The sequence below is a fragment of the Schistocerca piceifrons genome, chromosome 3 (genome assembly GCF_021461385.2).
Source record: "Schistocerca piceifrons isolate TAMUIC-IGC-003096 chromosome 3, iqSchPice1.1, whole genome shotgun sequence".
NCBI classification, from domain to species: domain Eukaryota; kingdom Metazoa; phylum Arthropoda; class Insecta; order Orthoptera; family Acrididae; genus Schistocerca; species Schistocerca piceifrons.
This window is the reverse complement of record NC_060140.1, coordinates 244,607,568-244,621,769: the sequence shown is the minus strand read 5'-3', so window position 1 is coordinate 244,621,769 and position 14,202 is coordinate 244,607,568.

The window sequence follows — 14,202 nt, the reverse complement described above, 5'->3', positions numbered from 1 at the left end:
ACGAAGTGGACTATGTCTGACGGTATAGACAAACCGTTTTGCGTCCACACTTCAACACCTGACTTCCGGCCAAGGGAAAATAAGCATTAATGACCTGCTTTTGCCACAAGTACTTGGAGGTACGATCCCACCTTAAAACATACTACTCCTAATGGCTATTATTATTAGCCGGCAGGTATAGTAAACACCGACGTAATGTTGTCCAGTACACTGTCCTCAGTCACCAAAGAAAACATCTGCACTTGCACCCCTACAATTATTTATGTAAATGACCTAGTGGAACGCATAGGAAAACCATGAGCCTTTTCACGGATAATGCTGTTCTATGCAGAGTAGTAGAAAACTGCAACGAAGTGCAGGAAGACCTGCATCAGACCAACACTTGGTGCATGGATTGACAGTTAACCATGAACATAAACAACTGTAACTTATTGCCCATAAGTAGGCAGAAAGACCCAGTATTGTATGATTATACGATTGTAGAATAATCACTGGAAGCAGTCACATCCATGCGTACGGAGCAATTCAAACTGGAGGGAACTCATAAAATAAATGAAGGGGGAATGTAGATGCCAGACTGAGATTCGTTAGAAGAATCTTCAGGAAGTGCAGTCCACCAGCGAAAGTGGCTGCTAATAAAAATATCGTTCGACCAATACTTGAATATTGCTCTTCAGCCTGCGAACCGTACCCATATAGGACTGATATAGAAGACTCGGAAAATCCAAAGACGAGCAGGGTGTTTCGCTACAGCTTCATTTAGTAAGCGCTATAACGTCGTGGAGATTCTCAGGCAACTCCAGGAGCAGACTCTGCATGAGAACGGTTCTGCCTCACGGTTTGGTGTACTGTTAAAGTTCCAACATCGTATGTTCCTTGACGAATCAGCCATATACTGCTTCCTCATACGAATATCACACTAAAAGACCAATAAGGTAAAATAAGAGAGATTTGAGTTCACATGGAAGCTTACCAACAATCACCATTCGGGACTGCAAAATGAAAAGGGAAAGGGGGCTTGTGGAGAATAGATGTAGATACGGAGGATGTGGCCGGATATAATGCACATGCATCGTTGTTTGTGCTTCTCCACAGTCACACATAACGAATTCACCTCTAGATATAGCCATTCATGTTTGAAATCTGTTCAGCGATACCCACGTCATCATTGTCTCTTTACGCCTGGGCGGAAATTTTTGGGAAGGCTCCAGCCAGACTGTTGCTTGCTACACACAGTTCTGGCCTGATCTGGACTCACTCAATCGCATCTTCGGTTGAGTGCATAAATCTTTTCCTCGACGTTGGGCGTTGATGGTGGGTTGGTGGCCGTATGTTGGATGTGCTTCGGAAGTGGAAACTTGAAGATTTTCCTTCCAGGTCTCATGTCTGGCGGTGCTAAGCCCGAGAGGGTGTATAAGTTTCCTCAAAGTGCCAGTCTTAGTCAGCCGACGATGATCGAACAGGTCTCTTTGAGGGCTAATTCACGTACTTCACATTGCTTGTTTTGTGTCATACTGGACGTGCCGATTAGTATGCAGAGCAGCATAGAGTTAAAGCTCTGGGTCACGTATCTGTGGGAATGATCCTTCTACCCGGTTCAAATGGCTCTGAGCACTATGGGACTTAACATCTGAGGTCATTAGTCCCCTAGAACTTAAAACTACTTAAAGCTAACTAACCTGAGGACATCACACACATCCATGCCCGAGGCAGAATTCGAACCTGCTACCGTAGCAGCAGCGCATTTCCGGACTGAAGCGCCTAGAACCGCTCGGCCACAGTGCCCGGCTCCATCTGCCCGGCAAATTGCCATTAGAGTGATTCCTCCTGCTTTCCAAATAGCTAACCTTCAAGCTAAACTGGCCTGGCTAAATGGTGAAAACAGAGAGAATCTAATCCAGTTAACGACTTGGAAATACGACTCTGCAGATGAAGGCAGAGAAATTAGAGGACGAAAAATAGGGATCTCAATGTAGTGAACCAAGACCTCCAAAAACAAATGAGGGAAGTAACTGATAAAATTTCACAATAAGACGAAACAAAGCACAGGCGTTGACATATGCTGCTGCCTTAACAATAGAGCCCAAAACCAAAGAGGCGAGAAAACGGAACAGGCTAAATCAAACAGGCCACAAGATTATTCATAAAATCGACTGCAAATCAAGACGCCAAAGCTGAACGACAGACCATTACCAAGAACATAAAGCCCAGGAAAGGGAACTTACATTTAAAGTCAATCAGAACCACTCAGGCTGCGGGTGTAACAGCGAAAACGCAGGAGGATTGTCGAAAAATAATAGAAAAAACGAAAGACCTCCGCATCATTGTCTGTGAAGGGCCGTGAAAACGCAAGCCACTTGTGGCAGTGTATCACGGGCCCGGTACACTCACCGACTAGGAGTTTCCAGAAAGCCTTAAGATTTAAAATAGAGCCTAAGGGAAGGGGTTTAAATCATTAGGTGCTGGAGGTCACACCAACCCCCTCCCCCCCCCCCCCCCCTCCACCTCTCACCTGTACAGAGTCCTAACATAAAGACAGAGCGTCTACATAGACTTTGAATCACTATCTCTAAAAGAATATACAGTAGTAAACTAGTGTTTTATGTGAAAGGACAGGTACTTTGGAAGGAAAATCAGAATTGGCCGAATTTTGTTGTTTTATTGTCAGCAAAATCGATTTTCGGTCACTTAGTGACCATCCTCAGTGCTGTAATATACAATTAAAATTGGTAGTCACTGGTATCAAGCTATAACCACAAGCTTAGAGCGATCACGATGAGTTTATGTGATCGCTCTAAGCTTGTGGTTATAGCTTGATACCAGTGCCTACCAATTTTAATCGTTTATTACGGCACTGAGGACGGTCACTAAGTGACCGAAAATCGATTCTGCTGACAATAAAGCAACCAAATACGGCCAATGCTGATTTTCCTTCCAATTCTATCCACTATTTGGTCGTGGTGCACAGAACACGCCATGGAGTCGCCAATCAATAAGGACAGGTACTTTATTTCAGTTTCTATAGTAATGTGTCACATAACCAACAACTTTAATCTTGGCACAATTCAGTGCACCATTAACCCATACGGACACAGACTCTGATTCATTTACTTTACGACGATTCCTTGTCCTAAGAACCAACGGCATTGTAGACATATAGTAAAATGAACCACGATCTCTGTTATACACTTCACATATCTGAAATGTAAGATAAGCAATAACCTCGCGGCTGTTAAAACTCTCCAGCCCTGATACAGTCTGCACTTTATGTTTTTGTGTACATACGAGTAACACCTGAGGAGAGACCGATGTCACGTGTGGCAAGTGTGGCTACCAAGGACAACAGCACACTGAGTGCACGTTCACAGAGGCTTGCGTGTGCATCCCCTGCAAGTACAGAGGCCGTATCTGCAACAAAACAAAAACACATAACGAATTGCACGACCGGCTTGGACAACATCGACTATGGCAACTAAAATCAATAAACACGTACCAGACATAAATAGCCAAAGTCAGTCACGCAAAAACACATAAATACAAATCCCACTCAACAGCACAGAGGAGCTACAGAAAAGCAATTTCCTGGAGAAGAGAAAAGAGTCTTCTGCTAGAAAATTACGGCGAAAATCAATTCATCCCACCCCTAACATACTCAAGGACGATCAAGGAAGCTTTGTTAATATGATAAAATATATAGATGACAAGACAATTTGTGGCGCCATCCACAACGAGGTGGCAAAGCAAATCTAAAGACAAATACATCACAAGAAAATTTCCAAACAACATTATCGCAGAGGATATATGAGTTGGAATATGAGCTTACATATATTGCATAGAAGAGAATGTACAAATGAAACCGATGCACCCATACACAGTTTCACCCAACCGAAGTGTATCGCATCACACATACACAAGTCACACAAAAACAGGCATCACCATACTAAGGAAAGCCTTTCGACACACGTGAATGTGAACAATACATCAAAACAGTCAAATTTGTCTCGGGAAGCATTCTCCACACCGAACAAAAGGAAGAAGGAATAGACAGATACAAAGACTCTGGATCAACAGACCCTGGAACAATCACACCACAAACCAACACAAAACCCACAACCACCGAACCCAGGCTTACAATAACAGATAAATTAGATGACTTATTTGAGGAACACACATGTAACAATTGCAATTATGTCATCGTGTATCTAGAAACAACTACCACTCCAAATATAAACAAAGACATCACAACACATTCAGTCAGTTCAACACAAATTACCACCTTCATTAATGGCACACCTACAAGAACAACTATCAGTGAAAGACGCGTAAAGGCAAAAATCATCGAAGAAGCGTGTGACAAAACGCAGTGTAAGCGAGTGACGTCCCAGAAAGCTCTTCAAAAGTTTCCCAATCAGAGGTCAGCAGCAAACCACACCTCGTCGAGCACGACCCACCACCGCAAAAACCACAACAGAAATCAGCATCAATAAGAAGCCAGCTACACCTAATTATGGTAATTTAGAATTTAATTTACTTTTAAATATACTACAGAAAAAAGGTAAGCTGCAGACTGTGAGCCGGATACTACTTAAACAGCACTGCACAATTGGTGATTCTCTCTGTTTTGCCTATAACAGAGCAGACAGACAGTATCATCCTAAGGGCAGAGAATATTCCTACATCAACAGAGCCGCTGCTAGACCTGCTGCACCTGGTCTGCCTGCGCTGGTCAGAACCATTCGACTTCGACAAAATAACAGAGGTCACGTATGAAAACATGGTCGAACATATTTCGATTTCACTTGGACAAGCAGTAAAAACTTTGTTTAGGCAAACCATCCACAACACACAGACATAAAACGAATATACACTACTGGCCATTAAAATTGCTACACCAAGAAGAAATGCAGATCATAAACGGGTATTCATTGGACAAATATATTATACTAGAACTGACATGTGATTACATTTTCACGCAATTTGGGTGCATAGATCCTGAGAAATCTGTACCCATAACAACCACCTCTGGCCGTATTAACGGCCTTGATACGCCTGGGCATTCAGTCAAACAGAGCTTGGATGACGGGTACAAGTACAGCTGCCCATGCAGCTTCAAGACGATACCACAGTTCATCAAGAATAGTGACTGGCGTATTGTGAAGAGCCAGTTGCTCGGCCACAATTGAACAGAAGTTTTCAGTTGGTGAGAGATCTGGATAATGTGCTGGCCAGGGTAGCAGTCGAACATTTTCTGTATCCAGAAAGGCCCGTACAGGACCTGCAACATGCGGTCGTGCATTATCCTGCTGAAATGTAGGGTTTCGCAGGGATCGAATGAAGGGTAGATTCAAATGGTTCAAATGGCTCTGAGCACTATGGGACTTAACTACTATGGTCATCAGTCCCCTAGAACTTAGAACTACTTAAACCTAACTAACCTAAGGACATCACACACATCCATGCCCGAGGCAGGATTCGAACCTGCGACCGTAGCAGTCGCACGATTCCGGACTGCGCGCCTAGAACCGCTATACCACCGCGGCCGGCAATGAAGGGTAGAGCCACGGGTCTTAACACTTCTGAAATGTAGCGTCCACTGATCAAAGTGCTGTCAGTGCGAACAAGAGGTGACGGAGACGTGTAACCAATGGCACCCCAAACCATCACGCCGGGAGATACGCCAGTATGGCGATGACGAATACGCGCTTTCAATGTGCGTTCACCGCGATGTCGCCAAACACGGATGTGACCATCATGATGCTGTAAACAGAACCTGGATTCATCCGAAAAAAACGACGTTTTGCCATTCGTGCACCCAGGTCCGTCGTTGAGTACACCATCGCAGGCGCTCCTGTCTGTGATGCAGGGTCAAGGGTAACCGCAGCCATGGTCTCCGAGCTGATAGTCCATGCTGCTGCAAACGTCGTCGAACTGTTCGTGCAGATGGCTATTGTCTTGCAAACGTCCCGATCTGCTGACTCAGGGATCGAGACGTGGCTGCACGATCCGTTACAGCCATGCGGATAAGAGATACGATAAACCGCAATCGCGATAGGCTACAATCCGACCTTTATCAAAGTCGGAAACGTCATGGTACGCATTTCTCCTCCTTACACGACGCATCACAACAACGTTTCACCAGGCAACGCCGATCAACTGTTGTTTGTGTATGAGAAATCGGTTGGAAACATTCCTCATGTCAGCACGTTGTAGGTGTCGCCACCGGCGCCAACCTTGTGTGAATGCTCTGAAAAGCTAATCATTTGCATATCACAGCATCTTCTTCCTGTCGGTTGAAATTCACGTCTGTAGCACGTCATCTTCGTGGTGCAGCAATTTTAATGGCCAGTGGTGTATAATTATCGTACAACACAATACAAAAAATAATACTGCAGTTAGCGCCGAGATCCCCAAAATAGCACAAGACCTTCAGGCAAACATCATGTGTTTACAGGAACCATACAGTAGAAATGGGCAGCTAACATGTGTATTAGCACATGATACCATAATTAGTAACAGGCAGCAATGATGGTAAGGCTGCTATACTAATTTTAAATGGAACTCATAACGTAATCAAGATAACACAGTTATGTAAACAACGTTAGTTACCAGTGGGAAAGTTACGTGGGTGACAGCTTCCATGTGCACCCAATACAGCTATCAGATAGAACCTTATGCAGACCACATCAGAGGCTTAGCGATGTATACCAAGGCAAATGTTAATGATAAGTGCTGGCATTAATTCCAAGATTCATCCTCTGGATCACATACAGAACAAATGACAGAGGACGCATAATCACCGACCTAATACAAGAGAAACATTTACAAGGTAATGAACCCAGAGAGACCTATACCATCTTACGCAGGGTTCGATGGGACGAGCAGTAATATCGACTTTACACTAGCAAATAATGTAGCGATACCATACGTAACAAAGTGGACCATTCACGACAATATAACCAGTAGTGAGCACAGCATTATATATACTAACACACTCTCAGAACACAACTTATTGTTCTTCAAAGCAGACTGAAACAAATTAACAGAAATTATACAATATCACGATCTAGAAAACATCATTGTCGGGATCGATTACAGAGCACACAAACCAACCCTGGTAATACAAAATACACAAAATACGTCATTACTGACGGCAAAGAACACAAAACGCTCACCAATACCATGGGCCAAAGAACTCACGAGACTCAGACAAGATGTGAAACGCAAATGAAAATTATATCGAAAGGGTGGTACTAGATAGAGACAGACGCATAAAACTTGAGGCATATAGACAAGCACAGGATCTGTACAGACAGATCCTATAAAAACATACATAAACAACGCTGGGAACGATTTGTAACAACACAAATAGAGCGAAACATGCCGGGGGACCATACAAAATACTGACGGAGACGATAAAAGCCCCAATAGTTCTGGGAATACAAAGGCAGCAGGATGACGTTACGGTCACGAGGTGATGGGGGTATACAGCGGAATTCGTGTTGTAAAAACTGTTCGCTGACAATGCCATCGGTACACACACAGAGTAACACACAACACTAGGAGAAGACCTACACTCCAACTGTCACCTGTCCTTTTGCGCAAGAAGAGGCTGCGCTAGCAATCTCAGAACTCAAAATAAAAAAGCTCCTGTACCTGAACATCAACAAAAGCAAAACGAGGATAATGGAATGTAGTCGAATTAAGTCGGGTTATGCTGAGGGAATTAGATTAGGAAATGAGACACCTAAAGTAGTAAAGGAGTTTTGCTATTTGGGGAGCAAAATAACTGATGATGGTCGAAGTAGAGAGGATATAAAATGTAGACTGGCAATGGCAAGGAAAGCGTTTCTGAAGAAGAGAAATTTGTCAACATCGAGTATTGATTTAAGTGTTAGGAAGTCGTTTCTGAAAGTATTTGTATGGAGTGTAGCCATGTATGGAAGTGAAACATGGACGATAAATAGTTTAGACAAGAAGAAAATAGAAGCTTTCGAAATGTGGTGCTACTGAAGAATGCTGAAGATTAGATAGGTAGATCACATAACTAATGAGGAGGTGTTGAATAGGATTGGGGAGAAGAGAAGTTTGTGGCACAACTTGACTAGAAGAAGGGATCGGTTGGTAGGACATGTTCTGAGGCATCAAGGGATCACCAATTTAGTATTGGAGGGCAACGTGGAGGGTAGAAATCGTAGAGGGAGACCACGAGATGAGTACACCAAGCAGATTCAGAAGGATGCAGGTTGCAGTAGGTACTGGGAGATGAAGAAGCTTGCACAGGATAGAGTAGCATGGAGAGTTGCATCAAACCAGTCTCAGGACTGAAGACCACAACAACAACAACAACAACAACCTGATGGCATCTTCTCGAAAACACTGTAAAAGCTTGCTCCGCAGATCACCCCGTTCCTAACAACGTTTCTGAACGATGTCTTACGGCAAGGCAGGGTACCTTCAGTATGGAAAACCTCCAGATCAATCTTTGTGAAGAAACCAGCAGACAGAGATCCTCCAGATCCAAAGACCTACAGACCAGTAAGCCTAATAAACATCCTAGCAAAGATTCAGGAGAAGCTGCTGTGTAAGCATTTGCAAATCCACAGAGTTCTCAGGGGCATGAGCCAACACCAGTTCGGCTTCAGAACCGGCAAATCCATAGATGATGTGCCAAGCACTCCCTACACATAGTTATTAACACAACGCCAAAATACACCATGGCAATAATGATTGACATTGCTGGCTTATTCGATAACCTCTGGTGGCCTGCAATGTTTCAAAGGTTAAGACATCTGAAGATACCGCAGTCAATCTGTAACAGTTTCTTAGGCTACTATAAGGACCGAGTAGTTCAAAATGGTTCAAATGGCTCTGAGCACTATGGGACTCAACTGCTGTGGTCATCAGTCCCCTAGAACTTAGAACTACTTAAACCAAACTAACCTAAGGACATCACACACATCCATGCCCAAGGCAGGATTCGAACCTGCGACCGTAGCAGTCGCACGGTTCCGGACTGCGCGCCTAGAACCGCGAGACCACCGCGGCCGGCGGACCGAGTAGTCAAATGATAGATGAACAGCCTGAAAGTACCCGATGGTCAATACGCGGGCCAATCTTCTGGAACATGACAATCGAACTCGTCCTACAAATACTAGATGGGGATGACAGATCAGACGCAGTTGTAACCTACGCGGATGACCTATTAGTTGTAGTCACTGCAAACAACAGAACCAAGCTAGAAGACAAATCCTGTGGAATACTACAATTACAGAATTGTGTAACAACAGTAAACTCAGGATACCCGAAAACAAAGCAATAAACACCCACACAAACATCAATCGAGCATTTGTAACACCCAGTCTTGGGGTACACATCATGAGAAATAGAATTTACACGAACACATAAGACTAATAATAAAAAAAATCAGAAAAAATAATACACAGACAGGTGAGGCTAAATTCAGAACAGTGCAGACTTCCTCTATCAGTCATGCTCTTCCGAATAACTACTCAGCTTCGCAGCTAGCACGTGGGCACACAGAGTGGACTTGGCCACCAGCAAAGCATCAGTCAGACGAGGGCATGAAAGTGCCACACTTAATCAGAAGCCACCGGCACCACCTCAGTGGATATCCTGTGTGTGGTGCTCAGAATGTATCTGAGAGACTTCACGATTAAATACAGAGCTGCAAGGTACTGTTCAAAGATGGAGATACTAGATAAGATGCATGTAATAATACATGTAATATCTGGTGTACTGATAAAGACGAAATAGCATCTTAAAAGTTGGTGTTTGGATACATGGGAAAGCGAGTGGGATGCAAATGATAAGAGACGTAGACTGTACGACTTCCTCCTTGACATTCGGCAGCGGTTGAGAACGAAACATATCGATTCCAGCCACAGTATAGTAAATTTCATAACTGGGCACGGACCTTATCCCACGCTCTTGAAACACCTTAGTCTGAGACGGACACCTATATACACATGCGGGGTAGCAGGTTCCCCAGAACACACTGTCTTTTACCGCGGGAAACGGTAGACATACACTACATTTAGACTACACAGAAACAGCAATAAAAGACGAAGAACAACAGGCACAATTAAAAGCATTCACACACAGTATATAAAAAACAACACATGAAGAGCACCTGCAGACACGACATAACAGACACTTCTATATGCAACGTGCCAATAATCTCCAGAGGGTGGACAGTGTGGGTTATCGCTTTGCCCTGCTGGAATTGCCCAAGTCCGTCGGAATGCACAATGGACATGAATGGATGCAGGTGATTAAACAGACTGCGTACGTACTCGTCACCTGTCAGAGTCGTATCTAGACGCATCAGGCATCCCATATGACTCCAACTACTGACACCCACATCATTACACAGCCTCCACCATCTTGAACAGCCCCCTGCTGCCATGCAGGGTTCAAGTATTTATGAGGTTGTCTCCATACCCGTACACGTCCATCCGCTCGTAGAATTTGAAACAAGACTCGTCCGACCAGGCAACATGTTTCCAGTCGTCAACAGTCCAATGTTGATGTTGACGGGCCTAGGCGAGGCGAAAAGCTTTGTGTCGTGCAGTCATCAAGATTACACGAGTCGGCCTTCCGCTCCGAAAGTCCATATCGATGATGTTCGTTGAATGATTCGCACGCTGATACTTGTTGATGGCCCAGCATTGAAATCTGCAGCAACTTGCTGAAGCGTTGCACTTCTGTCATGTCATTGGTCCCGTACTTGTAGGGTCTCTTTCCGGCCGCAGCGACGTCGGAGATTTGATGTTTTACCGGTTTTATGACATTCACGGTTCACTCGTGAAATGGTCGTACGGGAAAATCCCCATTTCATCGCTACTTCGGAGGTGCTGTGTCCCATCGCTCGTGCGCCACTTAAATTTTGATAACCTGCCATTGTTGCATCAGTAACCGATCTAATAGCTCCGTCCGGAATTGCTACAGAGCGGCTCCAGGAACACTCTTCTGAGTTTAAACACTTCCGCTGGCCACCAAACTCCCCAGACATGATCATTATTGAGCATATCTGGGATGTCTTGCAACGTGCTGTTCAGAAGAGGTCTCCACACCCTCATACTCTTACGGATTTATGGAGAGCCCAGCAGGATTCATGGTATCAGTTCCCTCCAGAACTATTTCAGTCATTAATCGAGCCCATGCCACGTCGTGTTGCGGCACTTCAGTGTGCTCACGGGAGCCCTGCACGATATTATTCAGGTGCAACTTTTTTTTTTTTCTCTTCAGTGTATTTCAGTCTCAAATTACTTGTTGTTTTAAGAAGTATTTACTCCGTCTCAAATATTGCAGATAAAAACGAATCACAAAATTTTAAAAAATGTGACAAACTATATAATATGTACGACCTGTTTTAAAGGATCAAGTAATAGGTCCCTAAATTTTCAATAAATAAATGAACAAATAGGTAAAATAGGCGGTCGCCATTGGGTTTCAGGTATTTGACGCTGTTGTAAGTATGTAGTTTTCATTTCACTGCCGATGACCACAATAATATTAGTTTTCGGAAGAAAAATCAGTTAAATTTACTTAAAAACGACAAGAGCCGTAAATTATGGCTTCAGCAGCGCTTCTTCAGATCCCGAGCTGCCGCTTTACAGCTTTGATACTCTTGTCTCATGCACCAATTAGTACCACGTATCCCTTCCCACGTCCAGCTATCATAAGGACTCTGCTGTCGACCGGAAGTTAAAGTGGAAACACAAAATAATAACGACAAACGAATAAATACTCTGTTCTTTGGTAATTTAATAGTCACTGCCGCGTCAGATTCGCTTCACAAATTACTTCCTCCTGCTCGGTAGTGGCTGTTGAGCATTTCCGAGGAATCGAGCAGACAGATTGCTTCCGGAATTACTCGGACGCGGGTAGAGAGCTTTCACAGGGCTCCCTACTCCCTAATGGCCTCCTCCAGTCTGTCGAGCGTTAATTCACAGCCAGCTGCGTAGCGCCTCTTTTACCGGATTCGTTTCGATTTCCTAATGGAGTTGTCCCCTCCAGTTCCGGGAAACGATCATCTCTGGTCTCAAATGCGTCCAGTTCGACAACCGCCCACCTGCTCGAATGGTCCAGCGCGCTGTGCACTCTAGCGCGGCGAAATGTGTGTGATCGGTAAGGCTTTGAGCCGTTGTGTTCCGGCACTCCTCGGAAATCCTATAGTCGTAGCTTGGCGATTATTCTGCGAAAAGCAGACCTCACATGAAGCCAGAGAGAACGTGTCGGTTCTAAATGAAGACAGATGCTAATGCAGTGTGACTGTTACATGATACAGCACCAAAACATAATTAGGAAGCTCAATTTTGGTGTCGCCGAACCAGAGCACTGGCGTTCAACTCTAAACTTCACCCGTCATGTAACTGAGTACATCTGTATGTTAATATGGCTGTAAATACAGATCAGTAAGGTTAAATCCCCTGGCAGCATTACAACGTGGATGTTCAAATAAGTGTTAGACGGTACCAACTATGCCGAAAGGATACTGCGGAACCCTTCAAACGCAACGTATCAAATTGCGCACTGAGTCAATAAGCCGTATAAATGACGATTTAGATTATTAGTCATCTAAATACAACTAAGTAATAGCGTACACAGTATCTATGTTGCGGGAGTGGGTGGGCATGGGGGAGGTGGAGGAGGAGGAAGTCACCTGCAACGAAGTGCAATTGCTTATAAAAAAAGTTGAAAACTGTATTTATTAATCATCTGTCACTTGATAATAGCAACCTCTTACCTACAATGTTCTTCGTTCAGCGAGAGGGCTTTGGGTGGATTCGTAGTATTATTCTGCTGTTCTGATGTAAATTCTTCCTATATTCACTTTTTTAGTACATTTTTGATTTGACTAGTAACACGAAAGAAAACAACATCGCTGACTTGAGGTACAATGTTACCACAAGTTTTCAAATCCAGGGCTATCTCGCATTTTCACTTGCAAACCAGAATAGCGGTGAAAAACGAAAGAGTTTTGAGATTTCGTAACAAATCACTGACAGTAAATTGATTTCTTTTCATATCTGTTCATGTTTCTGCAGACTGGAACTAAGTTAACCTCCTGCACTATCAAGGAATTAAGGGGCACACCGCTGGCAAAGAAATGGGTGTACTACTGAGATATTAACGTACTCAGTTGAGTTGTATTTCAACCGGCATATGATAGACGCGAATTTAGTAACTACGTTACTTGCTTTTCAATCTCGATACACTTCCCCAACAGCCGTATACTTTAAGATACTTTATTTTATTCTGAAAGCAATCAGGTCCGGCAATTCATTTTGCCATCTTCAGGACCCTGCGTAATAAAGGAGTATACATGTATGTGATGGACACAAATTTAGAAACTATGCTACACGTGTCAGTGATCACAGCACTTACGACAGTAGTAGGTATTCTCTCTACCATGACTCCTTTGTACTTACACGCAGTTTATGAGCGCGGCATCATACACTGAAGTTCCAAAGAAACTGGTATAGGCATGCGTATTCAAATACAGAAATACGTAAACAGGCAGAACACGGCACTGCGGTCGGCAACGCTTATAGAAGACAACAAGTATCTGGCGCAATTGTTAGATCAGTTACTGCTGCTACAGTGGCCGGTTATCAAGTTTTAAGTGAGTTAGAACGTGGTGTTATTGTCGGCCCACGAGCGATGGGACACTGCATTTCCGAGGTAGCGATGAAGTGGGACTTCCGCGTACGACCATTTCACGAGTGTACCGTGAATATCAGGAATCCGGTAAAAAATCAAATCTCCGACATCGCTACGGCTGGAAAATGATCCTGCAAGACCGGAACCAACGACGACTGAAGAGAACCGTTCAACGTGACGGAATTGCAACGCTTCCGCACACTGCTGCAGATTTCAATGCTGGCCCATCAACAAGTGTCAGCGTGCGAACCATTCAACGAAACATCATCGATATGGACTTCCGGTGCCGAAGGCACACTCACGTAGCCTTGATGACCGCACGACACAAAGCTTTATGCCTCGCCTGGGCCCGTCAACACAAACATCGGACTGTTGATGACTGGAATCAAGTTGCCTGATCGGGCGAGTCTCGTTTCAAATTGTATCGAGCGGATGGACGTGTACGCTTATGGACACAACCTCATGAATCCATGGACCCTGCAAGTCATTAGGGGACTGTCCAAGCTGATGAAGACT